We start from the raw sequence: 22,023 nt of genomic DNA, 5'->3' as shown, positions 1-22,023 counted from the left end.
TCGTTGGCGCCCGGACAACTCAATTAAGGTATACACCTCAAGAACATATGGACACCAAGTAGTAAATACCAAAGTAATAATGATTAAACATATGAAAGCAAAGAAAACTAAGCCTAGAGCAAACACACACACTAAAGAACACAAGACATGGGATGAAGCTTTATGCTGAAATCTGGCTGATCTTTATGAATTTTTTTGGTATTGATCCCCGCGCCCAATTTGGATGAATTTTAGTAGATAGATTTCCAAACAACTCTAGATCAAGGTAAATATAGCCATATATAGTCATATTTGATGATTGGATATGTTTTGTATGGTGTTTCCCCAACTATGCCAAAACACGGCAATGATATTAATCTCCACGGTTAACTAGGCAAACGAAGGAATGTTTTGATGAAATTTTGCAGGTACGCTGGTCACATAACATAGATCATACACACCAAATTTCAGCTTAATATAAGCACAATTGATAATCCGATCATCCCAACAAAACAGAGCAAAAACAAGCAATCAAAGATGGAAACAAGCAACCTTCAAGGAAGGAATTGGATACAATCCTCAAAGAGGAAACTCTCTAGGGTAGAAACTTTAATTCAGCAAAAACCCAAAGAAAAGAAATGACATCAAGAGGTATTTATACTATGGGTCCAAAAATAGAAAGTTGGCCCACAAAATCCAAAAAATCGGCATAATCGCCCGGTCGGGCGTTTTTCACATGCCAAAATTCCCGGCCCGGGCGTTTTCCCTGTCCCCGGGCGATTTTCACAAGCGAAACGCCCGGTCGGGCGTTTTTCCCGAAGCTCCCGGCCTTCTCTGCGCGACTTCCGTAAAACCGCCATAACTCCCTCATTCGGACTCCGATTGGGATGTGCAAGATACCCACGCGAAGCTGTTTCCAAGACGAAGACAATGGTGGTAGTTTCATAGCTTTCAGATGTCATCTCAATAGGACGATTTCCAGTTGAATCCAACTGTAGTTGAAATTCTTGACGCACGACTACCATGATCGTATCACTTAGTGAGATCAAGAATTATGAGACTAGTTTCGGAGATAGTTGTCTCATGTATGCTATAATGTGTACTAATTTTGATATTAGTTGTGCTTATGCATAGCAAGTATATATCATATTAACCATGGCAAAGGATTTTGATTGAGGTAATGAATATACCCTAGTGCTTGAGAAAGACTAGTAACTATATTCTAGTTTACCAGTCATTCATGTAATGTCCTTGGGGTTACACTGTCTTAGTTTTATTACTAATCAGTGATCGAGTAAGTCATCCTCTGAATATGTGTTTACCTCAGGAATATCTTCCTAATAGCTTTAATCGTAAGTTTGAGTGTGCCTATGAGTATTATTTTTTTACTACTCTAGTGAAGGCTAACTCAAGGAACACACGAGTTTATTAAGCTAAGCAATCACATATGGGGATGAAATTAATTAAAGATCAAGTGCGCAGCAAAGATATTATGGTGAAAAAGATATTATCAGAGAACAACCAAGCAGATTTTTCTTTCACCTTGTGAAATGAATGGTAGTTCGATATATCTAGTATCAATACCTGCTTTGTGTATAAGTGGGAGAGTTTTTGGCAGTGGGTATACTCGAAAGCATGTTTTGAGTATAAGTGGGAGATTGTTAGGTTTGGTATACTGAAAAGCATGTTTCGAGCAAGTTTCGCGCAAATAGAATATTGCTTGTATACATAAAACTCTACAATGCACTTTTAACCCGATTCAGTATTATTCGAGCTGTCTCGCACGAATAGAATCACTATTATTATTAGATTGTGTTTGCTTGTGCATTTATAAGATGTTTTGCAAACATTTCAATGCATAAGAAGTAAACAAAGTCTAAGTCTTTTGCTTAGTAGACCGGTTGTGGGCGTCGTCCACTTTAAGGTAACACAGTCAGATCTATGCAATGCTTTGCAAAAGAAAAAGAAGAATTTTGCAACCTAGATAGGCTTTGGCTACCTATCGTGAAAGGTTGCAATGTCAGTCCGCATATTTCTAAGCCTTACTGAAATAAGATGACATTGGTGTGGTATAGCTCTGAACGGATCTAACAGCAAGACGTGTCTTTATGCTATCTCCTGAAAGACTAGGTCTTGATAAAATATTATTTCTTAATCTACATATGTTAGCATTGAGCATACGGTATTGATTATGCACTACTTTGACTTATCAAATGGTGCGGGTTTTTCGCAACCCAATAATCCTGATATATTGGGTAGTGGTGATTAATATCTAGCAGTGCTAGGATTGCTATTATGTTGAAACGTGCGCGAGGTGAGTCTCGTTTGATAATGTCCTCAAGAGGAGCTCGAACAAGGTTTTATTATTCGGAAAACTAGCCAGTTGGAGTTTTATTACTCTATGAATAATAAATAAATGTTTCTTGCTAAGTCCACTCTTGGAATTAATAAGATATTAATTAATTAAGTCCATAGCAGACATTAATTAATTAATGGACATTTATATCTTAAGCGCGGGAAATAAATAATAAACAAAGTGAAAACCCGGATTACTTGTAATTTCGGATTTGGATGGGGAGAGTTTAATATTACTTCTGTTGTGGCTGCTCGTAATATTCCAATATAAGCTTGTATTAAATTGTGGGTTCAATTTAATTAGTAAAAAGCTAATTGGGGGAGCCCATATCCAAAACCTTCCATAGATCCCTGTCTGGGCCCAAAAGAAACTTAATATAAATAGGAGAATAAAGGAGAGACAGAATCACAATTATTAGATGAAATTTTCGTCCCCCTCTGTAATTAGTAGAGGAGCTCGAAAATTCTTTAGCTCTCCTCCATGAGAAATATCTGCCTTCTTTTTTATTCGAGTCCTAGTATTTTGATATCGAGATACAGTTCGGGAACCAGTCAGAAGATCTGTTGTCTAGTATTGAAGATCATCGTGGAGAAGGCGCGAGCAATCAACGATTCTTTGGAGAATCAAAATCAGTAACCCTAAACCGTAGAAATCATGTTTAGGATTTATAATTTCTAAGCATGAATTATTTGCGTTCTAGCATGCAATTATCTGTTTAACATGTGAATTGATTAATCGCATAATTGGTCAAATAGATCCGTGTCTGATTTATTTGTTTTATACAAGTCTTCCGCTGTGCAAGGGGATTCAAACCCCATCAAGTAGTTGAACCCGTCAAGAAGGAAGAAAAGTATGACCAAAGAATCTTGAAGATTTTGTAGGTAACTACACAAGATAGGAAAGTCAATGATACCAAGATCAGAGTTGTAGATTCTAGAATCAATAACCTCAAGCAAGGGATAAACACGATCTCGACTGCCATCTCGAATATCAACACTCAAATGGAGCAAGTCCAAAAGAAGCTTGATGAGTATAAGGCAAAGGCAGCAGCTCGAGTGGACGACATCAACAAGAAGTGGGTGGCGAAATAAAAATTTATGGACTGCCCAACCGCCGGCGGACCGCCGCAACCACCGCAGTAGGCCGCCGCTGACCCACCGAATGTAGTCTGTCCAACAGCTAGTGGACCGCCGCAAACACCGCAGCGGGCCGCCACTGAGACGGCAGAATCGTCCACCAAGAAGGAGCTCGTGCGGCACAACGGGATTGTACTCCCTTTTCAGCCGAAGAGGAAGTTTAAGCTTGAAGAGCAGTTCAAACAATTCCTAAACATGTTTTGTAAGGTTCATACTAACATTCTTCTTGTTGAATCGTTGCAGGAGATACAAAAGTATGCAAAGCTACTAAGGGAGATGGTGATGAGGAAGAAGAAACCAACTAAAGCCGACCTTAAGCTACCACATCATTGCAGCGAGATCATTCAAAAGGAAAGGGCAGTGAAGCAGAGAGATCCAGACCAATTTATTATTCGGTGTCGAATTGGAGAAGGGAAAGTTGACAAGGCTCTATGTGATTTAGGGTCTTCCATCAATCTAATGCCACTGAAGTACTACGAGAAGCTCAACATTGGGCCCCTCAAAACTTCAGACGTGCCTTTAAGGTTGGCCAATAACTCGACCATCAAAACAGTAGGCATGATTGAGGATGTGTTGGTGAAGGTAGACGATTTCATCTTTCCTGTCGATTATATTGTTCTTGATATGAAAGTAGACAAAAATGTTCCCCTAATCTTAGGCAGAGATTTTCTAGCCACTTGCAAAGCATTGATTGATGTAGGTCGTGGAGAGATCACCATTAGTGACAACTACAGTCGATCCACTTACAAGATCGAGAGCGAAATGCTTAAGTGTGAGGAGGCAAAGCAGGCAGAGATGGAACGGCAATGTAGGGCGGTCATGGTGACCGACTTGACTAAGCCTCATGATCCATTCGAAGTGGAGGATCCTTCTACCTCCACTATCTACATTGTCAACAAGGTAAGTCGTTCTCCCAAAAAGAACGAACCTAACTCTTCAAACTCTGATTTGCAGAAAAAGAAGAAAAAGAAGAAGAAAACACCCAAGGAAGACCCCGAGATCTATGTGGTTAAAACTAAGAAGGGGAAATACAAGTGGTGGAAGAAGATAGGAACCAAATTGATCCAAATGCCGATTTTCAGCACTAGGATCGTTGATCTGCCCAACTAATGGGCCACTTCAGGTCTAGCCGACGACTCAAAACAAAGGCTCTTGTTGGGAGGCAACCCAATTCTATTTTTTTCCTTTTATTTTTTTTTCATTTTTCTATAAAAAAAATTAATTAGTGGCGGTCGCCGCAAAATCCACGGCGGTCACCACACGTGTGTTCAAGTGTGCAGGTTAGGTCGGGCCTAGGGCAGGATTAGGACGGGCCGGAGAAACCGCTGCGCGGGCCACAGCAGCCCTCCAGGAGAGTGTCGTTTTTCGCAGCCCGGTGGCGGCCCACCACATGTTACCTGGCGAACGCCATAGAGAGACCAGAAACGGGATTCACCTTTAAAAGGTAAGTTTTCCTTCTCTTTTCTTCATTCCTTCTTTAATTCCTTCCTTGCACACACCCCCACCATTATAAATCACCAAATTCACGCACCCACACTCTCATTCTCTCATTCCATTCCAAGTTTAGAGCTTTCTTCCTTCAATTCTCTCCAACACAAGCTATGAACCCTACACTCAATTTCTGAGTTTTGCTTCAATTCTTTCATGGGTTATGTTCTTTCAATAATGAATTGTTCGGTAGAAACGCTTATTCTATGATGGGGGATAATTGTGTGAGCTTATTTTTGAATTTCCATGGTTGGATTTTTATATAGGGTGATGATTTGTTGGTTTTTGAATAGTGATTCCCTCTTGTTCTTGAATGTTTATAAGTTGCAATCATGTTCGTAGCATTGTAAGGCTATTATTACTTCCATGGATTGCAATACTTAAGAATTTTTAGAGATTGTTGATTTGTATTGATTTGTTGTTGATACGTCTTTGCATTGGGGATGAATTCATGTTGGGGGATGGATTGATGTGTCCTATTTTTGTTGATTATGATCTACATGTCTACATGCTAAAATTTAGGATGCTATTTTGTACAAACTTGCACTTTATTGTTGGTTTTTAATCTATGTTTACTTGAGTGCAAGTTTGGGGGAACCTTTGTATGCCTATTTGTTGGTGCTCTTTTTAAGAGTTTTAATTTCTTTTGTAGGATAATGGCATCAAAGGGAAAGCCCGAGAATGTGAAGTGTTAGAGTTTGTATACTAGAAATCATGTTTCGAGTGATTGAATACTGTAAAACTCTTATTTTATTTTCCAATGAATAAAACAGATTATTTTTGTCATAATGTTGTTATGTTTTACATTTAATGGATGTTAATGCATGTTTAAATGTATAAGTTAACTTAACAAAGTCTAAGTCTTTGTTTTAGTAGACCGGTTGTGGGCGACGTCCACTTTAAGGTAACACGGTCAGTCCTAAACAAAGAAAAAGAAGAATTTCACGACCTAGATGGAATTAGACTATCCATCGTGAAAGGTTGCAGTGCCAGTCCACATATTTCTAAGCCTTACTGAAACAAGATGACATTGGTGTGGTAAAGCACTTAACGGATCTAACAACAAGACATGTCTTTGTGCTATCTACTGAAAGACGAGCTCTTGATAAATATTTGTTTCCTAATCAATGTAGGTTAGCATTGAGCATACGATATTGATTATGCATTACTTTGACTTATCAAATGGTGTGGGTTTTCCATAACCCAATAATCCTGATATATTGGGTAGTGGTGATTAATATCTAGCGGTGCTAGGATAGCTATTATATTGAATTGTGCGCAAGGTGAGTCTTGTTTGATAATGTCTTGTTTGCCACCCACAACCGGTCTACTAAAACAAAGAATTAGACTTTGTTAAGTTAACTTATACATTTAAACATGCAATTAACATCCATTAAATGTAAAACATAACAACATTATGACAAAAATAATCTTTTTTATTCCTTGGAAAGTAAAATAAGAGTTTCACAGTATTCAATCACTCGAAACGTGATTTCTAGTATACAAACTCTAACAATCTCCCACTTATACTCAAAACACTTTCTAGTATACAAAAAAATGTGCTAACGCCATCGTGAAAGGATCTGCCATGTTGTTTTCTGACTCAATCTTGACCACTTGTATGTCTCCTATCTGCACTATATCTCTAATGATATGATACTTGCTCTTTATGTGCTTGCTCGCTTCATGAGCCCGTGGTTCCCTCAAATTCGCCACAGCACCAGAATTGTCACAATAAATGGTGATGCTCTTGGGCATATTCGTAACCACACCTAAGTCCAGAAGGAAGTTCATAAGTCATACAGTCTCTTTTGCAGCCTCCGAAGCGGCCACATATTCGGCTTCCATAGTAGAGTCTGCAATGCATTTCTGCTTTACGCTCTTCCAAATTACAGCTCCACCTCCTAAGGTAAACACATGTCCGAAAGTTGATTTTCTCGAATCTATATCAGCTTGAAAGTCTGAATCAGTATATCGTAAAGGACAGAGCTCGGCTGCATTCTAAACTAGAACATAGTCCTTAGTCCGATTAAGGTACTTGAGTATGTTCTTTACAGCAGTTCAATGTCCTTGGCCTGGATTTCATTGATATCTTGCTACCATGCCAACAGCAAAGCAAATATCAGGTCTTGTACAAAGCATAGCATACATGAGACTACCAACAGCCGATGCATATGGTATCCTTCTCATCTCTGCTATCTCAGATGTTGTCTTTGGACACATCTCTTGAGATAAATGGATGCCGTGTCTAAAAGGTAAGAAACCTTTCTTGGCATCTTGCATGCTAAAGCGTCTAAGTAATGTATCGATGTAAGATTCTTGGGATAAGCACAACGTTATCTTTGCACGGTTGTGAAGAACCTTAATACCGAGAATGTGTACCGCATCACCCACATCTTTCATCTCGAACTGGCTTGAAAACCATGTTCGTACTGATGACAACATCTTTTTATTGTTTCCAATTAGAAGAATGTCATCTACATATAAAACTAAGAACACAACATTTCCTTTTTCAACCTTCTTGTACACGCAGCTTCATTAGGGCACTTTCCGAATCCAAACTTTTGAACAGTTTGATCAAAACACTAGTTCCATGATCTAGATGCTTGCTTGAGTCCATAAATGGCCTTCTTAAGCTTCCAAACCATGTGTTCCTTGCCCTTTACCACATAGCCTTCGGGTTGTTCCATGTAGATGGTCTCCTCAAGATTCCCGTTTAAAAACATAGTCTTAACGTCCATCTGCCATACTTCCCAATCTATGTAAGCTGCTATAGACAAAAGGATACAGATCGATTTGAGCATGGCTACTAGGGAGAAGGTCTCATCGTAATCAATGACCTCCCTTTGGGTATACCCCTTAGCCACTAGTCTTTCCTTAAAGACTTTAACTCGTCCATCGGGTCCACGTTTACGTTTGTATATCCACTTGCTCCCAATGGCAGTACAGCCTTCGGGTAGGATAGACAAATCATAGACGTCTTTGTCTATCATTGATTGTAGTTCCAAATCCATTGCTTTCACCCATTCGCAATGATCGATATCTGTCTGCACCTCTGCAAGATTCCAGGGATCAAGTACATTGCTGCCAGAGGAGTGATCCATGCACTCTCCCAAACCAATGTATCTTTCGGGCTCATGAGAGACCCTCCCACTGCGACGCGGCACTACAACATTAGGAGTAGTAGTTGAAATTTCTGGAATTGTTGTTACACTAGGTACTTGTTCTTGGTTAATGGAACTTGTGACTGAAGTTAGGTCTTCAAGAGTTATCTCACTGCTGGACTTATGATTCATTACAAAGTCTTCCTCTAAGAATGTGGCATGTGTGCTCACAATGACTTTCTTATCTCTGAGACTATAGAATTCATAAGCTTTCGATCCTCTAGGGTAACCTATAAACACACATATCTCTGTCCGAGATTCCAGCTTATTAGTTGGATCCTTTTCCAAGACATGAGACGGACAACACCACACTTTGAGATGCTCCAGATTGGGCTTACGCCCAGTCCACAACTCATATGGGGTAGTAGGAACTGATTTAGAAGGTAAATTTTCTAATATATGGATTGTTGATAGCAAGGCATGTCCCCAAAACGAAATTGGTAACCGTGCATAACTCATCATCGATCGGACCATTTTAACAAGGTCCTATTCCTTTTTTCAGCTACGCCATTCTGTTGGGGTGTGCCCGGCGCAGTCAGTTGAGATTGAATTCTCGACACAGATAAGCAGTCCAAAAACTCGGCACTTAAATTCTCGCCTCCGCGATCAGATCGCTGGCATTTGATACTCTTGCCATGACACATCTCTACATTAGCCTTAAACTCCTTGAACTTTTCAAAAGTTTCAGACTTGTACCGCATCAAATAGACGTATCCAATTTTCGAGAAGTCATCAATGAAGGTGATGAAGTATCGAAAACCGCCCCTTGCCTTGGTTGACATTGGTCCACACACATCAGTATGAACAAGCTCAAGTACTTCCTTGGCCCTATTACCATTTGACTAAAATGTCTCTTAGTCATCTTGCCTTCCAAACAGGATTCACATTTTGAAAACGACTCCTTCTCAAGACCTTTAATAAGATCTTGATCAACCATAGCATGAATCCTTCTTTTGTTGGCATGACCAAATCTAAGGTTCCATAAGTACGTTTCGTTCATTGAAATTGAAATTCTTTTCTTTTCTTTGAAACTTTCGATGTAGCATTGAGTTCTGATTTACGTTGATTAAAATGTGTAGAAGTGATTGTGTACAAATTGTTTTCCCTGATACCACGACAGATATAAGAACCATCTTTCTTAATAATGCAATTGTCATTAAAAGAAATCGAATATCCATCAAAAGACAATTTAGAAACTAAAATCAATTTTTTTCTAAAAGAAGGTATCAGCATAACATTCTTCAAAATCAAAAATCTATTACTACTAAAACGTAAATAAACATCTCCCACTGCAATGACCACCACTTTAGTAGCGTCGCCCAGCTGGACTTCGATCTCACGATCATGTAACCATCTTGTCACCTACATTATGTCAGGATCAAAACATATATGATCCGTTGCTCCAGTATCAATAACCCACGCATGAGTAGATGTCGAAGCCAAACATGACTCGACTACTAGAGCATGGTGCATACATGTAGCCTTGCCCTTTTTAGGACAGTCTGGCTTCCAATGACCTTTCTCTCCACACTTGAAGCATTTTCCAGTAGGCTTCTTATCGGCCTTCTTCTTCTTCTTTCCCTTAGCATTCTTAGCTGCAACTGGGTTCGGCGCCTTTTTCTTTCCAGCGCGAGGCTTAGAGCCAGAGGAATTAGGTGCCAAACTCGGCATTGCTACCTTGGCTTGAACCATGAGGTCCTCCGCCGGCTGAAGCTCAGGCAGCAGCTCAGCTATAGTGTAATCCCGCTTGTTCATCTCGAAATTGAGCTTGAACTGCTGGAAGCTAGGGGGAAATCTGGGACTCGAGATCAATCGTCCCTCCCAAAACCTCAATTTGGCTGAGGTGGCTCATCATCTCGAGGACATGTTGCCTCACAGATGTGCATTCCTTCATAGTCTTCGTCATGATACTCCGAAAAGCTTGAGATTTAGCCGTTCGATTCTGAGTACCAAAAAGATTTGCAAGATTTTTCATAATCTCGGCGGCAGTCGCCATGGCAGAATGCTGATGCTTGAGTACTGAAGACAGAGATGCCAACATGTAGCACTTAGCCATCTCATTTTCCTTATGCCACCGTTTATGCGCATTCTAAACTCCCACCGCTGCATTAGCCGCGGGAACTGGAGGCTGTGGAGTAGTGAGCACAAACTTGTACTCTTCTGCTATGAGAACGATATCCAAATTTTGTTTCCATTCTATGTAATTTTGGCCCTCGAGTTTGTTTTCTTTGTGTATTACACAAAGAGGATTAAAAGACATCTTGATGGATTTTATTGCACTGCAAACAGAAAAATTTACTAATTGTCTTAAACTTATGTAAGGAAATTGAGTAGATTAACCATAAAATTTTGTAAATTCTTACAACAACAAAATTAAAATTTTGTACCCTCCAGAGGAGGTTAATACGCATTAAAATTTTGGCAATTTTACTGGTCACAACACCGACGAATAGTCCAGAGACCACAAAATGGCATGGCCGCCTAATGTTGCCTAAGCACGACCATCAAGTTTAGCATTACAGAATTTTATTTCTACAACACACTCCCATGACAATTTTCATGTGCTGATAACAAAATCAAGCTATCTCATAAATTCTGATTGAACCCTGAAACTCGTAGTTCCTTAGGATTATTGTCCCCACAGTGTGGGTGGCGATAATATTAGGAACCACTTTCTAGTTCATTCTATTTATTGTGTGAGAAGTCCGCCCTTATGAACTTACTGTTTCGTAGGATTATTGTCCCCAGAGTGGGTGGCGATAATATTAGAAACTAGCTTCAAAAAATTTGGCAGACCAACCGATGGAGACCATACATAAACTTTAAGTTCATAATTATCGCTTAGATATTTGGGTTATGGTTTTTCATTAATTATCCTTTAGCCTTGAGGCAGATTAAGACTAATTAAATTCTGTTGGTATTTAATTGACTGGATAATTAAATCTTTTATTATCTTTAAGAATCTTAGTTTAGGAATTAATTAATCTTAAAATTAATTCTTATTCATGTCATACTATAAGATATATCTAAAATAAAGTACATTATTTAAATCTTAATTAGACATGAAAAATTAAATTCAAATTATATCCATGTTCAAGATTAGGAAGAAATAATTATATTATTTAATGTAATCTTACATATCTATCCTAGTTAGGATTCTAGATATATAAAATAATCAAAATATTCCTAAAATCTAGGGAAATCATCCCAAAATATTTTATTTCATTAAATAATATTATTTTAGTGATATCTTTTAATTTAGGAATTATATAATCATAAAAATATTCCTTCATCGTTATCTCATCGTACGAGGTTTGCACGCACAATTAACGACGAAATTCCGGTGAGTTCATCACCGGAATCCTGCAAGCCTGATCGCTCACGTGTCTTGACCAGCAGCGTGCGCGATCGAAGCAGCTGCTCTCGGCCACACGTCACTGCCCTCGGCTCGGCTTCTCGACTTGAATGTCTCGAGACGCCGGCGTTTGCTCTCGGCCAGGAGACTCGCGCGTTGCACGGAGCTCCTCTCGGCCAACATCGCCGGATCATCTCGCCCAGCTGCACCGACGATCGCTCCCACTGCATCGGCCATCGCCTCACGTCAACGCGCGACGATCTTGGCCAGATTCTGGAGCGGCGTCGGACCTTCCGCTTAGGGTTAAGGGTTCGGTGTCTCAGCTCTCGGTGTTTCTCAGACGAACCACCACGCCACGCTTACCATCGCCGATCTCGCATCGGGCCGCCGCCTAGGGTTTGCGGTTTTGCCCGGCGGCATGCACGAGCCCACGCTCATCTACGCGTTGCCCCTTCACCGTCGAACCTCGGCTCCTCCTGCTTCGACATCCCTAATCTCCAATCAAGCATAGCGCGATCCGTCACGGCGCGAGCGCCGACGGATCGCACATCTCGTATGATCGTATAATTCAAGTTCTATTGATTCGAATGTTCTTGAGTTTATCATGCATAAAATTTAACAATAAAATACAAGAACATGCTTCGTAATCAAATAACACATGCATACATGAGTTTCGCGAAATTTAAATCCAAATAATCAGATCCAAAGACTGGCTCTGATACCAATTGAAGGAACTGGCAGCGGAAGCGCGTTCGAGTTTAATAATTTAATAATTAATCGAACAAATAAATCACATAATAATCAGATCTATTTAGAAGATTATTTAGACAAAATCTATTCGCGTAATTCTCACATGTATCATGCTTATAACTTGAATTAATCATGCTTTAAGTATATATAAACCTAAAACATGCATTTCTACGGAGCGAAATTAATACCTTATTAATTCTCCAAAGAATTGACGATGGCTAGCGACTTCTCCACGTGACGCTTTGAATACTAGACCACAGATCTTTTCTCTAGTTCCCGAACCGTACTCCAATATCAGTGTGAGCTGATCTCACCGGAATACTAGGACTTAAATAAAAAAGACATAAATTCTACTCCACGGAGGAGAGGAAAAATCGTCCAACTCCAATAGGGGGGAGGGGGGACGAAAAATTTGAAAAATAATAATGTGTTGTATATTTTTCTCTCTCTTTTATTCTCCTATTTATATTAAGTTCCTTTTGGACCCAGACAGGGATCTATGGAAGGTTTTGGATATGGGCTCATCCAATTTACTTTTTACTAATTAAATTGAACCCACAATTTAATATAATCTTTAATTGGAATATTACGAGCAGCCACTACAGAAGTATATTGAACTCTCCCCATCCAAATCCGAAATTATAAGTAAACCGGGTTTCCGTTTTAACTTTCATTTCCCACGCTTAAGATAAAAACGTCCATTAATTAATTAATGTCTGCTATGGATTTAATTAATTAACTTCTTAATAATTCCAAGAGTGGACTTAGCATGAAACGCTTATTTATTATTCATAGAGTGATCAAACTCCAACTAGCTAGGTTCTGAATTATAAAACCTTGTTTCGCACTTCTCTTGAGGACATTATCAAACGAGACTCACCTCGCGCACGATTCAATATAATAGCAATCCTAGCACCGCTAGATATTAATCATCACTACCCGATATATATCAGGATTATTGGGTTACGAAAAACCCGCACCATTTGATAAGTCAAAGTAATGCATAATCAATACCGTATGCTTTTTCACGATGGATCGTCTAATTCCATCTAGGTCGTGAAATTCTTCTTTTTCTTTGTTTAGGACTGACCGTGTTACCTTAAAGTGGACGCCGCCCACAACCGGTCTACTAAAACAAAGACTTGGAAAATTAACATCCATTAAATGTAAAACATAACAACATTATGACAAAAATAATCTGTTTTATTCCTTGGAAAATAAAATAAGAGTTTTACAGTATTCAATCACTCGAAACGTGATTTCTAGTACACAAACTCTAACATTGACCCCAACCCCGAGGAGGAAAATGACTAGTGAGCAGTAGGACGTCGCGGGTTATGCTAAGTCTTCGTCCATCCGCAACCCCGTCTTGAGGTACCTCCATCGAGCTATGACCCAACTCATGTTTGCTAGGGTCGACGGGGGAAAGTGTCTCCCAAACGGAGCTCAACGTGATGTGGTGCCTCCTCAACAAGATGTGGTGTTATTTGTTGTTGGGGCTTGATCACAGCGATTGCCAAACACTTGGGCATTTCTCTAACCGGTTTGGCGGAAGACGGCGGGGAACGGTTCATCACCTATGAAGTGCTCTTCTCGGTGGGGTTTTTGAAGACCAATTATTGGGGTCAAGGCTACTTTTTGCAAGTGGAGGGGGATCACTTTCCCGTTCCAATCCCGTAATTGACCAAGGTCGATGTTTGGGCGAATCAAGCCAATTGGAAGCTCCACACTTCGCACCGAAGAACCATTGAGGCTAACCCCATCAATGGGGAGTTTAGAAAGAAGAACATTCCTTCCCGCATCCCCTTCTTTGAACCCGAAGATGACTCCGCCTATGATGCAATCGATAGCTACAATGAAGAGGCGGAGCATTCGCATGCTCAAGGAAGTGGAGTGCCACCGCCACCGCCACCTCCATCCCAACATCGCCAAGAAGAAGAAGAAGAGGAAGTGGAGGATCATCGCCGCCGAACTCGAGCAAACTGCCGCCACGGAATGCCAAATCCTAATGAGGAGTTCCAATAGAACACCTCTGCCCAACTAGGAGATATGTTCTCCGTCCAACACTTGGGACAATCGTTGGGCGGAGCAAACGGGAGAACGCCTACAACCGCCAAGGATGGACGGCTCAAGGCGATTGGCGCACGGCAAAGCAACAATTTTGGGAGCAACAACGGTTGGAAGACGTTTATCGATGTCAACAAATTGAAGAGCTCCAAAGGATGGCCGCCGAGGCTCGACAAGAGCGCCAAACCATGATTAGCGACATCGCACATCTCATTGGCGCATTCGACGACCTCAACGCCCGTTTCCCTCCTCCTCCTCAAGATTGAAGAAGTCAAGCTCAATGACTTTAAATTAGCACTTGTATCATTATTTTGGATGTTTTCGAGACAATTTCTTTTTATGTTTAGACAATTTTTTCTTTAATTTTTAAGTACTTTTTGGTTTTGGTTTAATTTTGTGCTTTGAAAAATTTTCGCAGGTTCTGACCCTTGCGTGGCGACCGCCGCATGTGTTGCGGCGGACCGCCACCTGCTCGCTTGAAGAATCTGACGATGTGCAGCGACCGCCAAATGTCCACGGTGGACCGCCACCTGAGCACAGTTCCCGGCGCGATTTTTTTGAATTCTTTGAATTTTTGCCCCGTCAAGCCTTTATGCGAAATTTTTCAATGTATGTTTTCTTTTTGGTAATTTACTCACTTCCCGATCGACTCTACAAACTTATTTCACACGTTGTTGTAAATATGTTTGGGGGGATGAAGTGGTGGACCGTGAGTTTAGGTTTTTGTTTTAGGGTTTTTAGTTTGTTTTGTTTTTGTTTTTCAAAAATCACGTAGGTGAAATTTATTTTCTAAAGTTTTTCTTGAATCCATGTCATGAACTTAACATGAAGAACTTAAAAACATGCATGCTTAGGGACACATTAGACCGAGTTTCCAATGATATTACATTCCATCCATGTTTAAGTGTGGCTTGACGTTTTGATTTGATGGTTTGGTGAAAAGGTGTATAATTAGTGAATTGCTTGTTCGCTTTGATTCATGCTTATACCTTGTGAGGATTTGAGCCTTAATTTCATTCTTGTGTGATTTATCTGCATGCACGTATATGTTTCTAGAACTTGCTCTTAGTCTGCCTAATTCTACATAGTGTTTAAGTTGATTTAGGAGGATGATTGGCCATCTTTTCTAGCATACTTATATATCTAAAATTTTCGACCCTCTCAAATTTTCAAAATATTTCCCTTTGGAACCAATTTTGAGCCTTTAAGCCTTTTCTTTGTAAGCCAAAATAATGGGGACAATTCCTTGGGTTAGTATAGTTTTGTTATCTTTTGTAAAGGAATTGGAGAGATAAGGAGGAAAGTATAAAAAGTAGTGTGCTTAATGTAAAGAAAGTGCAAGTTGTGAAATAGTGAAAAATTCTAAATATGTGCTTGATTCTAGAAAGGATGCCTATGAAAAAAAAAAGAAAATTATTTTTGTGAAAGGTTGTGGAAAGAAAAAAAATCAAAGGATGGGAAAGTGAGTTGAAGGAGAAAAATAAAGTGTTAAAAGTGTCTTGTGGTTTGGAAAAGTGGAGTCAATTTTACTCTACTTGGGATAATTTATTTTGAGTCACTTCTTAGTCAAATATTCCTCACCTACCAAAGAGCCTACATTACAACCAAAGATAAAGACCTTTCGGACATTTGATGCTTAATCACATCTAGTAGAGGAGGGATTAGACTCTGAGCAAGCCTATAGTAAACTTTGCATGATGCATGATTTGAGTGCTTATACACATTACCTCTATACACTTTGAGAGTGAGAGAACACTTCCCATCTTTGGAAGTTTGTCACATATGAGCGCGTGAATTCAAGGGGTTTCACGAGTTAGTAATGAAAGTGCACTAATAAGCCTTGCTTGATTTGATTGCGTTAATACATGCTTAATCTATTCTTTCATCTTTTGAGGCAATTATGACATCTAGTCCTTGTGTATTTCGTGCGTCTATTTTTGTGTCTTTATTGTTTTGTTTGATGACAAACAAAAATGTAAGTTTGGGGGAGTTGATACGGTCGGATTTTGCACTCTTTTAAGGCCATTATTTGGTCCTATTTTTATGTCAAGTCACTCTACACGTCCATTATTTGTATATTTTATCTATTTTCGTATTTTTACGTGTTTTGTGAGAAATGTGCATAATTGAGCCAAAAAAGGGAGTCAAAACGCAATGTCTGGAAATCTGGAGTCAGACGGCGACCGGCGACCACCGCGAAGTTGTACGGCAACCGCCGGCGCCTGGCGGTCAGAGCAATGCAGCGGTCCGCCCCGGAAAATTACACTTGGAAGAGAGTCTCGCCCGGCGACCGCCGGAAGTCGTGCGGCGGTCCGCCGCCGGAGGAACAAGGACTCTGGACTCCAACATGGCGACCTCCGGCCAAGGTGCAGCCGCCCGCCGGAGAAAGGCGGCGAATCCGAATTGCCCTAGATCTACTCCAAGATTTACCATATTTTAAAGATCATTTCCTTCTACAATGAGAATTGGCTTTTCCCTATAAATAGGACCTCAAGCTTCATCAACCAGAGAGCTTCTTATTGCAACATAAATTCCCAGAGATTAAAAGCTAGAGTACGACAAGGATTCAACCTATGGGTTTTATTTGCTTTAGTTTTATGTTCAAATTGTCTTCCCTTCAATCTATGTGTTTAGCTTATTCCATTGTGTGTAACTAAACTCATAGGATTCTAGGAATGTGTTGGTAACGACTTTGGTTATACAATTCCAATTTTCTATTTAATATCCGTTTTATTTTTACTTTGTTTCTTTCCTAAGTAATACTGATGCTGCATGATTGAGTGATACAATCTTGTACTCCCTCCGTCCCATGTTACTCGCACTTTTCATTTTAGGCCGTAAATTTGGGATTGATTTTTTAGTCTAATTAGATTAGAATTTTAAGTGTAATAAGACATCACTTAATAAAGGACCTCTTAATTTAATTTAACATATTAATTAAATGCATTAATTCTAACTTAAACTATAAATAGTGTAAGGAGTTTGTGACGAGCCGAAAAGCAATAGTGCAAGTAACATGGGACGGAGGGAGTATGATTTAACATAACTTGCTTCATAACTGTGAGAGAATTCTAGCGAGTTAGGTTCACTTAGTAGACACTACAGTTAGCTTCCCTTAAAACGGCACTGTTAATTGAGAGTGAGAACTTTTCAAGGGTCTTAGGAGCTTTTTGGAGTTATGTGTTAGGATTGACAACCCTAATCTTGTAATCAACGTTTGTATCGCATGAGCATAAGCTAGGCGACCCGTCTTATCAAAGTAATAACTGTTCTAGGGTATTGTAGTTTGGAATTTGTATAACCATAACTGTGAACGCACATCCCTGGAATTCCCTTATCTCTATCGTTTATCTCTGTGTCTTAATTGCAAATAGTTGTTATATGCCTTTCAATTTTTTTCTGTTTTTAAAAAGTTTTCAAACCCTTCCGTTCTTCCAAATATTAATTGAGTCTTAGTAAGAGATAGACAGTCCGTGTTTGCCTTCCCCGTGTTCGATATCCGGTACTGACCTTTAGCTATACTATATATACTCTGTATACTTGCTGTTTTATTTAGTGCTAAAAAATAGTGCATCAACACTCCACCAAAAGATATTCTAAATCGGTAATACTTTATAAGCAAATATTGTCATCAAGTTTTTTTATCAACAAAGTTCCTTTCAATGATAATGTGATTGTGTTGTTTTGTTTCTTGTCTAGAAGAAGAAGAAATGGAATACGAGTGAGAAGAACATTAGCTTGAATGTTCTTCAGAAGTGCTTCTCCGAAATCCTTAAAGATGCTACAAGTAGCCTTGATGGTGAGTGATTGTTTTTTCTTTTTGCGTATCGATTGATATCATTGTTGCATAATCGAAACATGTAGAAAAATTGTTGAATACTCGTTCCATATTTGGAAAGTCATGATGAAGGCTTACTTGATCTCGTCCTAAATCTCTGTAGTGTGTCTTGCAACTCTCAAAAGGATATGCAGGCAACATGGAATCGCTCGTTGGCTTTTTCGCAAAATAGAAAGGTCGATCTATCTCTGAAGAAGATACGAGGCATGCTTGAATCTGTTCCAGGTACAGATCTCGATCGTGGTAGAAATCTTTTCCTGACTGGTTGAACTAGTTTGTCTGCACAATCAGATGTTGTCGAATCCACAACAGCCTGTGATGTTATTGGTGTCGAAAGGGATGGAGAATGTCATTTGGATATGTCTTTTAGATATGGAAGATGTACCGAAGTATGATGGATCCAAGTTGGTTGCATTAGATATGAGTTCATCATGGTTGGGTAGTTTGAACACGATTCCTTGGATGACTACATTAACGGATCCGCACGGTCCGTTTCTTCAAGCTGGGAACATTGGTTGGAAAGCATGCTCCGGTGATGAGTTTAACAAAGGGATGATTCGTACGAGCAAGCATGCATCATCAGACGTGACTAACTCATTGTATGTCTCTGAATCTGTGCTGATGATGAACGTAAGTTCATCAAGCTACAGTAGTTTCGTTGAAATTACATATGTGAAGAGAGATGCAACCAGAATCACAGTGAAAGCAACGGACGGAGAAAACACGATGTGGTTCAAGTTTGAGACGATTGCAGGGTGCTTTGAACTATATTCGGAGGTGGCGAAGAGGTTCAAACTTTGGACAGGGGAGTTCAAGCTTAGGTATCTTGATGACGACAAGAATGGGTGTTGCTGGTAACTGATTCGTATCTGGTCGAATGTGTTGAGGTGTTGGAGTTGCTTCACACACGTACGACGAGGTTTCTTGTACGTCGTGTCGAGGAATCGAGGTACAAAAAATAGTTTCTCGACAGACAGAGGGCTATTCATGTCTATATCAACCTCTTTTTCTGACAAATGACATAATGGCATAGCTATCTTAGGAACCCGACATGCCCAAAAAAGCTCTTCACTCCCTTCTCCGTTGTGGGTGGTGGGAGTTGCTCAATTTTCACTATCTTTGTTCTATAAACCTCGAGCCCTGCAACAAAAATCTTGTACCCAAGCACAATTCCATCCCTAACCATAAAATGAAACTTCTCTCAATTCAAGACGAGGTTAGTTTATTCAAAATTCTGCAACACACTTGTCAGATTTTTCAGACAATGAGCAAAAGAAGCACCATACACAAAAAAGACACCCATAAAACTTTCATTGTTTTCTCAATCATATCATGAAAAATAGCCATTATGCATCTTTGAAAAGTAGTTGGAGCATTACACAAACCAAATGACATTCTCCTAAATGCATAGACTCCATATGGATATACAAAAGCATACTTATGTTGATCTTCTGGGGCAATTAAAAATTGATTATAACCTGAATACCCATCAAGAAAGCAATAGTATTCCTAGCCCACTAACCTAACCTATCTAGCATTTGATCAATAAAAGGAAGTGGGAAGTGATCTTTTCTAGTGGCTACATTCAAAGCACGATAATCAATACAAACTCTCCATCCTGACACAACTCTAGTGGCTATGAACTCATCATTCTTTCCTTGCACAACATTCATACCCCTCCCCCTTCTTAGCTACTACCTAAGTTGGACAAACCCCATTCACTGTCATATATGGCATAAACTGTTCATGCATCTAACTACTTAATGACTTCTTTCCTAGCTACATCTTGCATAACTGGATTAAGTCTTCTTTGATTTTGAATCTTAGGTTTATACCCTTCTTCTAGAAAAGTTTTATGCATGCACAAAGTCAGGTTAATCCCTTTAATGTCAGAAATAGACCATCCAATAGCACTCTTATGTATGGACTCTCAATAACTTGTCAAGCTCAAACACAGATAGGGAGGAAGATACAACTACCGGATATGTTTCATTTTCTCCAAGGGCTGCATACTTCAAGTGAGATCACAGTGGTTTTAGCCCTAGTTTGATCTCCTTTTCTTTCCCTTCATCCTCGTTCTTTATTGGAAGGAATTTCTGTTGACGTCGAGGGATCTCTTTGAAGGAGTCAAGTGCACCTACAAAATAAAGTAATTAACAGTTAGCATCAGTTGTATCATTACTATTAGAAGAATAGAGAGATTGAAATAAACATCGCTCAAGTTGATCGTGTGTAGAGTTGATCTTAGCTACTCCTTCAACACAATCTTCCACCACTTGCACATAGTTGCAATGTTCTATCATCTCCACTCCTTCATCATATGCACTTTCATGGCTTTGTAGATGCAGAAACTAATAACTCTCATTGTCAAGGCGAAGTGTAAGCTCTTCCTTTGCCACATCTATCATTGTCTTGCCCGTAGCAAGGAAAGGTCTTCCAAAATCAATGGGATCTTCTGGTCCTCTTCCATATCTAGCACAACAAAATCCACTGGATAGATAAATTTATTCACTTTGCTAGAATGACTTCCACAATGCCTTTAGGATATGTGACTGTCATGTCTGCCATTTGGAAAGTGATGGTACAAGAAGGCTTCAATGTTCCTATCTTGAGCATTCTAAAGAATGATAGGGGCATAAGATTAGTGCTTGCCCCTAGATCACTTAATGATCTCCCCACTTGATTGTCCCCCACTATGCAAGAAATAGCGAAGCTACTAGGATCGTTAAGCTTGGTAGCAGTTTGTTCTGCATAATCGCACTGCAGCTTTCTGTCAAGTTGACAGTTTCATACTCTCCCCATCTTATTTCTTAGAGATAACAGACTCGATTTATTTTAAACACGAGAATTACCCGCAAGTGTACGAGATTAGTGTAGCAATAAACAAGTACGAGTATCGTATCCACAGAGACAAACTGTGCAACTTAAGTACCACGAACCGATTTCAACTACTATCTAGAGAATCCGAAAATGTTGGTTTTAATTTTGAAAAACAATTAAACATAAATAAGATAAAAGCACGCAACAAAAGAGAAGTTTCAAATAAGAGAACACGGTAGAGCCTTGGAACCAACTACAACGAACACGATGCGAACAATTCAACAACTTTGATTATCCATTTTACGTCTCTAAGATTACTAGGAAAGCCACTAGTCTAGGCTAAGCCCTCTCTCGAGTGCACTCAACCAGTTGATTAACCATTAATGTTGAAGTCTCCTTCTAATACTTCACAATTAACTCCTTAAAACAAAAGGCTCAAGCCCTCACTCTAGAATTCCTTCTCTCGAATGCAAATTATCTAGGTGTTGTTCATTCTTTTATCAATCCTAATTAGGTATCTCTCGATTACTCAAAACTAGGTCAACAAACCCAATTGGTAGCTAAGCAATTGAATTGAAAAAGCACAAGAATGAAACAAAGAAATCACAAGAGCAAAGGTAATCAAAAGTCCTTGAATTAATCAAAAGAGTTCATTGTAGTCTTCACCAAAACTCTACAAAAGATTTACCCACTCATACTCAAGGCAAATTCACAAGAGAAATCCAAATAAAGTGAATTGAACATAGGAAAACTAATAAAGATACTCCCAAAGGTGAATTGAATGGACAAATCGTCTTCGTCTTCAAACTTGTTGATGAATTAGACTCTTCGTCACTTCAATATGTTCTCAAAATGTGGAAACTGCTTCTGGGGCGTGTGGAAAGTGTGCTGGAGTCGAACCCTAGGTCATATTTATACCTGGGGTAAAAAATAGAAGAAAATCAGCGCACGAGCATAACCTCCGGCCGGACGATTTTAAGTGGTAAAATGCCCGACCCGGATATTAAGCCGTGATTTAGCACAAAATGCCTTACCCGGGCGATTCTCCATCGGAAAATGCCTTGGGACAG

The sequence above is a fragment of the Salvia hispanica genome, chromosome 2 (genome assembly GCF_029641045.1).
Source record: "Salvia hispanica isolate PSC_SH4W2 chromosome 2, Shi_PSC_v1, whole genome shotgun sequence".
Classification (NCBI taxonomy): domain Eukaryota; kingdom Viridiplantae; phylum Streptophyta; class Magnoliopsida; order Lamiales; family Lamiaceae; genus Salvia; species Salvia hispanica.
Note: the sequence above shows the minus strand (reverse complement) of the source record.